Below are 13,519 nucleotides of genomic sequence, written 5' to 3'. Positions count from 1 at the left end.
TATTCTAATTCTTAAGGTTATCTTGGTTTTACCTATATATTTATATCCACATGTACATTCAATGAGGTACAATTTGTAGAGGTACAATTGATGATCTCCTTAATGCTGAATTTTCTGCCATTAGTGCTGGAAAAGCTTTCATCCTTTTGTTACCATATTTACAGATGCAACAATGATTGCAATTATAAAAACCTTTGGGTTTAACCAGCCAACCTGTATTATTGTTACTGGGACCAGTATCCAACAAACTGGGGGCTATGATTTCTTTTAGGTTTCTAGCTTTGCGGAAAACAATCTCTGGTTTAGGGGGAAAAATTTCCTTCAGAATCGGATCCATTTGTAGGATGTTTATTTAATGAGTTTCTTATCTTTCTTTCTCCCTCATTATACAAAGTAATAAAGCTCAAATTGACTTTTTTTGCCTGTGCAGGTTTGTTCTTATATACCAAAAGATCATGTCTAGATGTAGAATTGTTTTTTCCTTTTGCTTGGTTGATAAGGCTTTCAGGGTACCGTCTATTTATAAACCTAGAGGCATAAGTTTCCAATAGTTCTTTACATATATCTTGGCTACTACAATTTATTTTTATTCTACAGAACTGAGAGTATGAAATATTGGTTTTCCAACTCCTCAGATTGCTACTCTTATAATGTAAATAGCTGTTCTTATCTACTTTTTTATATAATTCTTGGTCTCTATCATGTTTTCTTTCACCATTAATACCAGATTCAGATATTCAACTTCCTTTTTATGGAGTTTATATGTAAATGCCAGATTGTATGTATTATTTTCTAAAAAATGAATAAAATCTTTGAACACCTCTTCTTCCTTCTCCAGATGATCAGAATGTCATCTATATATCTCTTTTAAAGAACTATATTGTCAATATAAGGGTTATTATTATAGATGTTCTTAATTTTCCAGTTACCCATATATAAATTCTCAAAACTGGGTGCAAATACTGTCCCCATAGTGGTTCCGCATATTTGGAGATAAACTTCATCAATAAATTTTAAATAATTACATTTTAAAATGAAATCCATCAACTGGCAAATAAAATTCCATTGTATAATATAAAGGACAGAAGTGGAACTTATGATAAACAAAATCGGTTGAGAACCAAGGTTTTGTTTGGTTATTGTACACTTGCACTGAAGGCGCTACTCTTCACTATTGTTTTCATATTTATTGATGATTTTTTTAATATGTCATTATTTAGAAGCACATAGCAGCCACCTCATATCTATAAAGGGAGTGCATTCACACTTATACATTTGTTGGTATATATACCATACATGGTTTTTATATTTTTTTCTGTGCACATATTTTGAGCTTATTTGCGCCACTCACATTAATTTTTTCATGTATATATATGTATATATCGAAGAAGTGGAACTGTTTTATAGCACCTTCTGTGCTTAATTATACCAAACAACAAAATGAAACAACGAGGAAGTAGATTAAACTGCCAAATGCAATAGTGAGGTAATTAAACCAAGGTGCAAGAGTGAACACAATTAAACTTAACATATGAGAAACTGCTATAAAACTGAGGGTATATCAAATACAGTGCACATGTGCAAAAAAAGGGGGTTATCTTTGCCCTTGGTTTTGTGCAAGAGCATAGCAAACAAATATATATATAAATAAATATTTAATATGACCAATGGATATATATACTGTATAAAAATATTTTTTTAATATGACAACATTTAAAAATAAAAAAGTGCATAAACAAGTAGCATGTCTAATTACATTCCCCTTCACAGTCCTCACATAACCTCACACATTTTCTTTCTTTCACATCCTCCTGACATTTGGCTGACATTCCTGTGTGACTGGATCATGCAGCCCACCAAGAAACTCTGCATTCTGGCTTGACCAAAATTGCAATTTATAACACCTATCCTTGTGTATCAATGCCTATTTCCCTATAGATTGTAAGCTTGTGAGAAGGGCCTTCCTACCTATATATCTGTCTGTTATTACCCAGTTTTGTTTCCAATTGTAAAGCGCAACTGAATATGCTGTGCTATATAAGAAACTGTTAATAAATAAATAAATAAGTAGCAATGTATGTATCAGATCTTTAGTCCTGTTTGGACTATATAACATGCATAAAAGCACATCACATTAAGTAAAAGATAATAAAAACTGCTTATCTGAATAAGGTCTGGTAAGCTCATGAAAGGTAAGATATAGAGGAGCCTTCAACGTGCTTCATCTGATTTTCAGACTTCTTCCCTTGAACCCTAAACCTGACCCCCCTACCCACAGCCTAAATCTAACCCTCCCCCTGCAGCCTAAACTTAACCTTCCCCCTAGAGCCTAACCCTAACCATCCCCCTAGTGCCAAACCCTAACCAAACTACTTGCCGTCTGGATGCCGGCAGTCGGGATGCTGGCGCTGGGATTCTGACTGGTGTCGGGATTCCAGTGCCGGCATTCCAACAGCCGGTATTTAAACTACATCCCAATTTAAAAGGTCTAATTGAATTCCCCTTAAATGGTCTTACACTAAAAAGACATCAATTAGTCTCACAATACATTACCAGCAGGTTAAAACATAACACAGGTAATATGCAGGTACATGTTAGCTATCTAGCACTGTTTTAGCAAACTAAATGCTTTTACACTAAAAAGACATAAATTAATTTCACAATGAATATCCAGCAGGTTAAAACATAACACAGGTAGAGTAATATGTAGGTACATATTAGCTATCTAGCACTGCTTTAGCAAACTAAATGCTTTTACACTAAAAAGGCATTAGAATGGGAACATGCACTGGTAGCCTATCTTTAAAAAAAAAACTTTATGCTCTTACAAATTAATCACTACTCCTAATCCTTCCACTCTCCACCCTGTCCTTCTAGAATTAATCAGCACCTTCCCCTCATCCACTACAACAGAGACCTCCGTTATGACCATAAGTCAAGTCCCAGTGGACATAACAAATGCACTGCCTTAGACTAATCCTCTCTACAGGGACAACATCTACAGACCTCTCACATGCTCCTACTGTCCGAGTGGACCATAAGTGCCAGCCTGCCAGAGCTAACAAGCCCTTATGGTTTCTCACCCCTAGCAATGGCTGGTTTGCTTCTTTGTGACCAGCTTATGGCACTCTTTGAACTCCAGTGCTGTCCAGGATGATACACTGCACTGGGCTGCGCTTCACTCAAGGGTCTTCAGGTGGGCTGTCCCAGCAGGTCTTGCACCTTTCCCATCCACCGAACACTAGTCTACTGAGCATAAGGCGCAGGTCAGCTCCCATGATGGCAATCTCCTATAACCCGGCAGCAGCAGTCACTTCAGCGGGGTCCTCTTAAATCACATAGTTGCTCAGCTCACTCCGTCCGCAGGTGAGTACTCCATCTGCAGTCCAGCTGCACTACTTGTTACTGGATAGCAGTGGCAGCATCAGCCCATACAGAGTCTTTTCTTTTTCAACCCACAACCTCTGAGACTTCCAGCAAGTGTCACTTACAGTGTCCTCTCCACCTCAGAGCTCTTTGGATCTTTCTGCCAACTTCATGCAATCAGGATTCTTTCACTGCAGCAGCTCCTATAAACCTGTACCACAGCTGATGACCTCAGACCTCTACTGCCATCTCAGTCCTCCTGGTTGCTGGGAATCCTCTCTTCCTGCCTGACCCCTCTGCACTCCGGGTGGTCACACAGCTGCAAGGTTCCACAGGAAGGCTTCCATCTGTGTCTGTCTTTTCTCTCTCTGACACTCACACAGTTATCCTTCTCCTGCTGGGTAGTTCCACCTACATTGCTCGTGGACTCAGTATACTACTGGTCAAGGTCACCCAGCCACAGAATGCCCCAGGAGATTTTTGCCATGCTAAAGTTGTTTTTGACCTGCTGGGGATGCCGGATTGTCCTGCACTTGCTCAGTACAGGCCAGGAGGGAGGGATCACTGAAAGCTCACCCTAACAGCTAATGTACCATGGGCTGCACTTAATTGTAAAAAGAAAAACAACAGGGACGGTGGATACAAATACTGCACAACTATGTATCACACCCCTACCTTCTCCGAAAGGATCAGTGAAGTGCTTCGGGGGCAGCTGTCTCTGCACCAGAGCAATGATGAATTGCTCCGGCACTCGGGTCGAGTTAGTATGTTAACTAGGGTCCTAAGTAACCAGTTCAAAATAAAAGACCTAGGACTAGCATACCAAACATTTGGTATTAGAATTAAAATAAATGTAAATGCTGAGATTGTTACTATTAACTGGTGAAGGTTTATTGAGGTGATGCTCAACAAACTTGCAATGGTAGATGCTAAACATGTCAATACAACAATTGACAAAAGTACAAAAATATCTAAAGCTCTGTATCCAACTTCAGAGGCAGATATATAGGAAATATATTGTTAGTGAGGAATATCTTGTAAACCAAAGTTTCAACGTTATATATGCTGAGTATCTTTCTACAAAAATGTGGTCTGGAATATATTTGAAATGTTAATGCGTTATGCTATATTTTAAAGTAAAAAGTTGTATGTTTTAACATATACCATAGAACTGCACCTGTGGGGATTGTATTATAAATTACAGTGTCTCTATAAAGTATGATGTAGCTACTTCAGAAGTATTTAAAAGAAAAAAGAAGAAAAGAAAATGAGAGCCCAGATCTATACTGGTGAAAGGTTGTTGCCTTTTATTGTATTAATTTACATAACTTTCGAAAGCAGATAAAATATACCCTTAGGATGTTTTGTCTTTATTATGGTAGGCAGTATATATGGAATATTAAAGAGAATATTAATATCAATTGGTGGTTAGAGTAAACCCTTGCTTATGAAGGGGGTATTTGACAGGGGTCCCCTCTGGGTGGGTGGAAAAAGGGGATAAGAGAGGGATAAGCGTGGGATAGCGGCCTAGGGGCAGGCGTCCCAAGCCCCTAGATACAGTCTCCAGTCCTTTGTGGGTGTGCAGTCACTCGGTAATAGGTGTTACTGTTCTAGCGAGGCCTCACCTGTGTCCAGTGAACGGTGTCTTTGGTCCTCTTCCTGGTGTTGGTCCGGACCTAATAGGCGATGAGCGTGCGCCGGAACTATGGTCACCTCCGGCGTCACAGCATCTGCGGATATCATGAGCCCGAAACAACCTCAGTCGTGGTGCGCTTCTGCACGCTCAAGTCACCCGATGGTGAGAAGACTTAAGATGGCCACACACTAGCCAACTTACATCCAACCATCCAACTAGTTGATTGGTTGGAATGAAAACCTGGTAAGGGATGAAAGCAGATGACAATCAGCAATTTGCTCCCAAACGCCGGAAAATGGACTAAAAACTGTTGTTTGAACAAATTGTTTTGATCAAACATTTAACAAACTTGTCTGACTACCATTTTCATCTGGTTTCTGGCATTTAGGAGCAAATTGCTGATCATCAGTTACTCCCATCCATTACCAGATTTTCATTCCAACCAATCAACTAGTTGGCTGGTTGGATGCAAGTTGGTCTAGTGTGTGGCCAGCTTTAGTCTGTAATAGAGCACTTCAGTGTGACTTCAGTGTAATGATCCATATAGCTCCTACGCGTCTCGGCCGTCCGGCCTTCCTTTGGGAGAAGTAGTGGTCGCCATCTTGGGAATTGGCTGAATATATAGTATGGGAATAAGGTCATAAGTGGGTGTGTTTGGCCTGGTTATCAGCATATCCTCTCTCTTTAATTAAATATGGGAGTGCCTTTGTGTCTCAGTTGTCATAGCAATGGGGCTAAATAGAGGGAGACAGGTGCTTGCATAAAAGTGGATAGATTGGTGTAGAGAATACACTATACATGCAGCTCTTTAATTATTTAAGTGGCCTACATCAGAATGTTTTAGTTGATTTAAATAGAGACCTTGAAAAAAGTGAATAGGGGAAATGTAGAAAATTAAGTATTGAGATGAAAAAAAAGCTATTGTGAATGATATAAATATAATTAAAATGAATAAATAATATAACTTTAAGTTTAAATAAAAATAAATAAAAAGCGAAAAAAAAATGAATATAATGAGAATAACCAGATACCCCCTCATAGTGTAATTATTCTGTACCCCGGGTTGATCACATGATTTTAAGTTGTAAATTTTATTTTTTAGGGATATGGGGCCTGAATCAGACCCACTCGCGAGCGCTATGCGCTCGCATGCGGGTCGATGGTGGCCCAGTGCACATGCGTACGATGGAGCCGACTCCGTCGTGCGCATGCACGAGACCCGGATAGCGACGGGCAAACCGTCGCTCCGGGTCTTGTACCAAAAGGGGCGTGCTGTCGATGTTGAGTGGCAGCACGCCCCCTTTGGTGGACAGGCCGGGGGCGTGGCTGCCCAGACAGAGGCGTTCCCATGGGAATGCCTACTGTCTGTGGCGGCCCCACTGACATCACAAGTAATGTCAGTGGGAGTGCTTTCGGCTCTGTTAGAGCCGAATGCACTCTTGGGCTTGCGGCAACGAGACCCTACCACAAGGGTCTCGTCGAAAGCCCGATGGTCGCGATGGTCTTGACCATCGCGACCATCATCATGGCCACTTGCTATAGCTGTGGGTGGTCACCCCCAGCTATGCAAACGGCCATAAGGCCGTTCTGAAAAACCAGAGGGCTGGCCCTGATTCAGAGCGTGCGCTCTGTCAGAGCATCCGGCTCTGAATCAGGCCCTAGGTCCCTTAACTCTCTTAGTTTTTTTAGAATGTAAGCTCTTACGAGCAGGGCCCTCTACCCTCTTGTGCTTCTCCCTACTTTAGTTTCATCCACTTATTACTCTCCACTAGGGCACCTAACACTTGGTTGCTTATGCTCTGTTGCTTATCTGGGTGTTATGGTCACTAATGTAGCAATATATATTATCCATGTCCTGGATTGTATTGTTCTGTAAGTCGCTTGTCTACAACTTGTTTATGTACTTTGTAAGGCGCTGTGGAACATCTGTGGCGCCATATAAATAAATGATAATAATAATAGTTAGATTACAGTGGTTTGGTTAGATGTGAAAGTCCTTAACATATTACTTTTGTATAATCAATCAGTGTATGGATGATGAAAATGTTCTATCTCATGATCAAAGATTTGACTTCGTTGTCTAAATTGAGGGCATTTGGTGCAAGGGTGTTTAGGCTATACATCCATCTTAATTCTTCCTTATTTTTTTAGTAAAATCTCCCCCTCTCCAGTTTTTTTTAACCTGTTGGATACCTACAAATGATCTGCCGCTGGGGTCTCTATTGTGTTTGTCCCTAAAGTGGTTAGACAAACTGTGGGTCTCTAATCCTTTCCATATATTATTAATGTGTTCGGCGAACCGCACTTTCAGTTTTCTGGTCGTTCTTCCTATATATTGCTGTCTGCAAGAGCATGTGATTTGATATATTGCTCCTTCGCTGTTGCAGGAAAGGTGGTCTCTGATTTTGTATTCTTGTTTGGTTTGCATTGAGATGAAGGTATCCAGTTTTTTTGTTGTTGTGGTTGTATTTAATTTACATGCTTTGCACAAACCGCAGTAAAAGAAACCTGGTGTGAGTTTCCAACCCTTTAAAGTTGTCTAAGTGATAGTTCTCCCTTTTAAATGGCTGTGTACTAGTTTTTGTTTCAGGTTAGGGACTCTTTTATACACTATCTTGGGTTTGCCTGGAAGCAGGTTATTCAAGACCTCATCTTCCAGCAGTATGTGCCAATGTTTTCTCAGAATGTTGTCAACATGTCTGTGGTCTTTACTGTACTCTGTTATGAATAGTGTACCAGGTTTTTTCTGTGTTTCTGTTTTTTCTTTGTATTCTAACAGGGAATCTCTGTCTAAACTTTGTACTGCTGCTAGTAACTGTGTTAGAGCAGTGTATAATATTATCCACTGCAGGTAGGGTTCACTGTTGTGGACACTTTCACTGTTTCTGTGGCCCCCATTAAGCTGCCCCCTCACCTGGTTGAGAACTATGGTCTCCCCCTCTGACAGCTGATATACACTTTCTTGTAGCAGCTGATCAGCTCCCTGACTGTAGTCTGTGACTAGCTGCTCACTACTACCTCTGCTCATTTGAACCTGCAGTCAGCTGAAGGAGACCTGCTGACAGCATCACACTGGCCTCCCTCTTCTGACTCCCAGTCACCAGCTTTGACATACAGCAGCCAGTGCCAGATTAATGTACACATGGGCCTGGAGCTGAAATTTATGATGGGCCTATTGTGTGCCGCTGCAAGGGGTGTGGCAAGTGCCGTAGCAGTGTGACTGGTAATGTGGGGTCATGCCCAGTGCAGTGTGGTTGGGGTTTACATAGGGGTGTAGCCTGTGCAGCGTTCTCTTAGGACGCTCAATGCAGTGCTGCATTTCCAGGTGCCGGCGGCCTCAGTACTTTTGCGCAACAGCATGACGTCATGCACTTAAGAGGCACAGGGCCGTCACAGGGCGCTCCGGAGCCGGTCCTGGTACGCCGATGTGTATGTGTAGGCCGGCACTCCTGTGCAAAGTATAGTGCTATGGCGTCTGGTGCCCTCCTAATTACCTCTGCCTGTGAAGGGAGGGAACCATGTAGCAGTCGAATGGGCGGCAGGCACTCTGGACGAATTGTATAAAACACACTAAAAATCCATTTAAGTTATCAACAATTCAGAACTTGTATTCGTCCTCTCAGTAATCCTGATGTAAGAATAAATACAAGTTCTGAAGCGTTGAAAACTTAAACAGATTTACACATACCCATACCCATACCCACACATATACACGTAAATTGGGAGGGTACAGGAATTTGAGGCACACTTAAGGGGGCCGAAGCAGGTGTGGTTAGATATGTTGACAGTCATAATGTCAACATTCATTATGTTAACATGAAAATGTCGACATCAGGGGTTAGGCACTAGGGGAAGGTTAGGGTTAGGCTACGGATGGAGGAGGTTAGGATTAGGCTACATGGGGTGGTTAGGCACCCCATGTTCGCTGACGACATCTATCATTGCCCGTACTTACAGGGCAACCTGACGATATCGTCAGGTTCTGCAAGTACGGGGTTGAGAGAGGGTGATGTCACTGAACAATATATCGTTCAGTGTTGGTGCTCAATGTCATTAATGACATTGAGCACATCACTGTTGGGGAAACACTAGACGATATTGCTCATGGAGCATATCGTCTAGAGGATACACGCCTTTAGACTGCGGGGGGGAGGAGGTTAAGGTAAAGACCTATAAGGTGGGGTAGGCATTAGGGTTAGGGGGGAATTCGCACAGGAAGGCTAGAGCAGCAGAGGTCATGACCGCTGGGACCCAGAAGCCGCACTAGAGTCACTGCAGCCGTCAGGAGCAGGTTAGACAGCACTGGGCCAACAGGGATGATATGTCGACATTCTATCACTGACATGAATAACTTCAACACTATGACCATGTTGACAATCTCCTATCAACATGATGAATGTTGACATATCACACCACACCCGCTTCAGTCCACTTAACTGTGCCTCAAGCTCCTGTACCCTCCCTATTTACCAGTGTGTGTAGAAATCCTTTGGGATGGCAGTCCAATTAGCAGAATAACTGCAATGGCAGTGGTGATGGTATAGAAGACTGGAATTGAATTGTCAGTCCACAGGAAAAGTCCCTCAGGATGGAGTTTCAACCAGCAGATCACTGCAATGGTGTTTGGTGTTGTCGTCAGCTGTCCCAAAGGATTTCTACATGGTAATTATCTTCTGCCTTTGAGCCTATATGGATTTTGTATTGACCATTCATCTGGATAATATTCCTATTCATCAACTCCCATAAGGATTTCCATAGAGTGTATTCCATCACATGACTCTCACATATATGCTCCCATAGAGTTATTGTTGTATATTTTAGCTACATGTGTGTTTTTTGATTCTAATAAATGTATACTATGTTTTTAGACATCCGCTTCTCAATTGTATATTAATTAATATAATAATATTGGATTTTACATTAAAAAAGCTATTATCAGTTTTCTAGCGCCAATCTCTTTTTTTTCTTCCTTTTATATACATATTTAGAGCCTGACTACCTCTTATTGGCTGCTTATTGACAGCGTACCCAAATAATTTTCTGTACATTTTCATCAAACAATCATAGCCTGGCTGGATAAAGTAGTGCAAACTTGTAATTAGATAATCACAAACCTCACTGTTTGCTGCAGCCGCTGGGTTACTTACCTGGTTCCCAGCTCCATGCTGTGGCTCTGTGGCAGAACTCGTGATTCAGTTCAGCACTTCTACTTCCTGCAGCTTCTGACATATTCACTGGCTTCCATGTGCAGCATTCCCTCCAGAGCTGACTGCTGGGCATAGCCATGACAGTCTATGTCACTTGACTGTCCATCCACCAACAGGAGACCAGTTTGTTGTCACCTGAAGCCTGCAGCCAATCCCTGCTCTCCCAGGGGTATATAAGGATTTTCCCTGCATGCAGAACTTGCCAGTGCAATTTTGTCCACAGCCTAGATGTGTGCTGCACTATTAGCTCCAGCAATCTGGTCCCATTCCAGTGTTCCAGCAATCCGGTCCCATTCCAATGTTCCAGCAATCTGGTCCCATACTGGTGTTCCTACAATCAGGTCCCATACTGGTGTTCCAGCAATCCGATCCCATTCAGGTGTTCCAGCAATCCAGTTCCAATCCAATAACCAGCACCTCGGTTCCAGTCCAATACCTGATACCATCAGTTCCAGTCCGATAACTAGCACCATCAGTTCCAGTCCGATAACCAGCACCATCAGTTCCAGTCCAATTTCCTGTATCGTTGGTTCCAATTCCATAACCAGCACCATCGGTTCTAGTCTGATACCTGATACCATCGGTTACAGTCCGATATCATGTATCATTGGTTTCAATTTGGTAACCAGCACCATCGGTTCCAGTCCAATACCTGATTCCATCTGTTCCTGTTCGATATCTTGTATCATCAGTTCCAATCTAATAACCAGCACCATTGGTTCCAGGCTGATACCTGATTCCATCAGTTCCAGTTCGATAGCCTGTATAATTGATTCCAATTAGATAACCAGGACCATTGGCTTCAGTCTGATACCTGATTCCTTCTGGTCCCAGTCTCTTTGCACCTTTGTGCCTCAAGCACCTATCATCTGTTTCTGTAAAAACTACGGCTGTTCCACCAGTGCCTTCAGTCGCCAGCAGCCACATCTTGCTTTCCAGTACACACAAGTACATATTATACGTTTCACATTCCTGTTCCAGTCCATAAACAGAAACTACAGTACTTAAGAGTGTCCAGCTTACGTAAATAGCCTCGGACTCCATTCCAGCACGAGACTCAAATCTGGTTCAACAAACAAATTCAAGCACAAGCATGACACAGATGGAATAAACTGAGCACAAATGGGTGAGAACTCTTTACTGTCTTTGATCATTTCAGCCGAGTAATCTTGAAATAAAAAAATCTTGGTATCATTCCAAAGTCAGTTACAGTGTTTCTGAGAAGCAGTCCAAAAAACCTAATTATGGGAGTAGTTCAGGCAGCATAATATAACCACACAAGGTGTAAATTTACTAGGTGGCGGGTTCTAATTCCCAGTGGTTTGGTGGTGGTTTTGCTATCCGCCTATTTACTACGGCCAAAACTGCAGCAAAACTGCCATGGAAGCACACTTTAGAATTAAACAGAATTGAATATCAAAGCACAATCAATGCATTAGATAATACAAAGATTAGAATTAAATAGAAACCTTGGATTTATCAAGCAAGGGTTTTTAAATCCACTGCAAAACCGCCACCAAACCCACCCAAACAAAAGACCTGCCTGTAGCAGTCGAGTTTGGGAGAAGCACTGCACAGACCATTGTGATCTGTGCAGGCTTCATTACATTTAAAATTAATCAAATATTTAAAAATTATGGGGAAAGAATGTGTGCCCCTCCCCCAATACATGCCAAATCCATAATCAGCTCTGGACCTTTCAGTTATTTACCTTCTGAAGAAACCATCCAAATAGATGGAGAAACTAGTCAAGGGTTAACTTTACACTAAACCCTGAACTTTGATCACCTTGGAAGATCTCAGGGTCAGCACACCGTCCCAGTCATAGACGCCTGGGGATATCTGCCTGCTATTTACTTCTACTCCTCAGAGACACACAGCTTCACTTACAGAGACCAGAAGTCTATCAGCTATATGGTGTGACCCAACAACAGCTATATTTGGCTACAACGTAACAACAAGCCAAATTGGTATTTAACACTATACTGTTATCTTGGTCTAAGTAGGATTACAGCTAGGTATCAATTTGAACTTTATACATCAGGAGGTGAGAAATACTTCCAATGAACTATATATATACTACAAATATCATTCGGACAATATATGGGAGCACGGTCCTTTATATGAACTATAGCAGTACAGGTGATAAGTGCAAGTAGTTTTAAATATGTGTTTTATCCCCATTCCAATTTGGTTTTATATAGGTTTTAATGTGTTAATCAATTGGCTGTGACAATGAATATTTGATAATTTTGCACATATTCTTTACTGATTTAATTATATGCACCCCCTTGATGGTTTTCACCTATTTTTGTGATAACCTTTAAACATGGTCTGGCACCCGGCTGAACCAGCTGGGGGTGGGGGGCACACAGCATGGGGTTTTCCTGCCATGATGTAAAACCAGTCCCAAACTAGTCAGCCCAGAGCTATAATCCTTGAAAAGTCAGGACCCCTAAAATAAAATGGGGTACCCTCTCCTGAAGACTCAACCATTCATTTCAAGATGTCATTTTTTTTGTTTTATAAAGACCATGGACTTTTACATGGTCTCAAGTGGATCCAATACAGTACGTGTTATTGGCTCCTTCAGGAATGATGCTTCAGTAGATGGCCACTAGTACTATTACTGCGCTTGCGCAAAACCATCTTGCTTACCATCTATGAGTGACAAAGTGGAAGACGGATGTCCCCCTCTTCGCTCCAGAGAACTGCGACCTTTAATCAGCATTGATAGCTGTTCCAGCACCTGCACTGCTACCACATACCTTAGACCAGTGGAGTAACTAGGCAGGGCTGCCGGGGCTTGTGCCCTGGGCGCCATGGGACCAACGGCGTGGGGGTGTGTGCCGCCGGCCACAGTACAGACCCGCCTAGTCAGCCAGTGTAGTGCCGACCACAGGGAGTGCGATCTGCACTACACAGGTGCACAGACATCGCCGCCGAACCTGCGGGGATGTGTGTGTTTCAGCACCAACGAGAGTCAGACAGACTCTCATTGGCTGCTGCGCCCACTGCCAGAGCTGGGCTGGAGCTCACTCATGAGCTCCGCCTTCCGGCTCTTGCAGTGGGTGATGGGAGAGACGTCATGATGTCTCTCCCATAGTACTGAGCGGGAAGACGGAGGAGTAGACGGGCAGCTGTGGCAGGAGCGGGGATTCAGGTAAGTCAGTGTTTTCTGTTTTGTGTGTGTATGTCTGTGTGTGTTATGTTCTGGGCACTACTGGCACTGTATCACTACTGGAGGCACTGAATGGGGAGGACCACTACAGTAGGCAATGTATAAGGGGCACTGCATAGAGGGGATCAC

General features: G+C 42.4%; 1 protein-coding gene across 1 annotated transcript in view; it reads left to right on the top strand.

Moving 5' to 3' along the window:
* The window catches only part of LOC148539116 (formin-I-like), a 275,411-nt gene that overhangs the window by 53,914 nt on the left and 207,978 nt on the right, over positions 1–13,519 (top strand). The gene's annotated exons all lie outside the window — the stretch shown is intronic.

The sequence above is a fragment of the Taudactylus pleione genome, unplaced genomic scaffold (genome assembly GCF_031769625.1).
Source record: "Taudactylus pleione unplaced genomic scaffold, aTauple2 ptg000029l, whole genome shotgun sequence".
Taxonomy (NCBI): Eukaryota; Metazoa; Chordata; class Amphibia; order Anura; family Myobatrachidae; genus Taudactylus; species Taudactylus pleione.
Note: the sequence above shows the minus strand (reverse complement) of the source record. Positions and strands in the feature narration are given on the sequence as shown.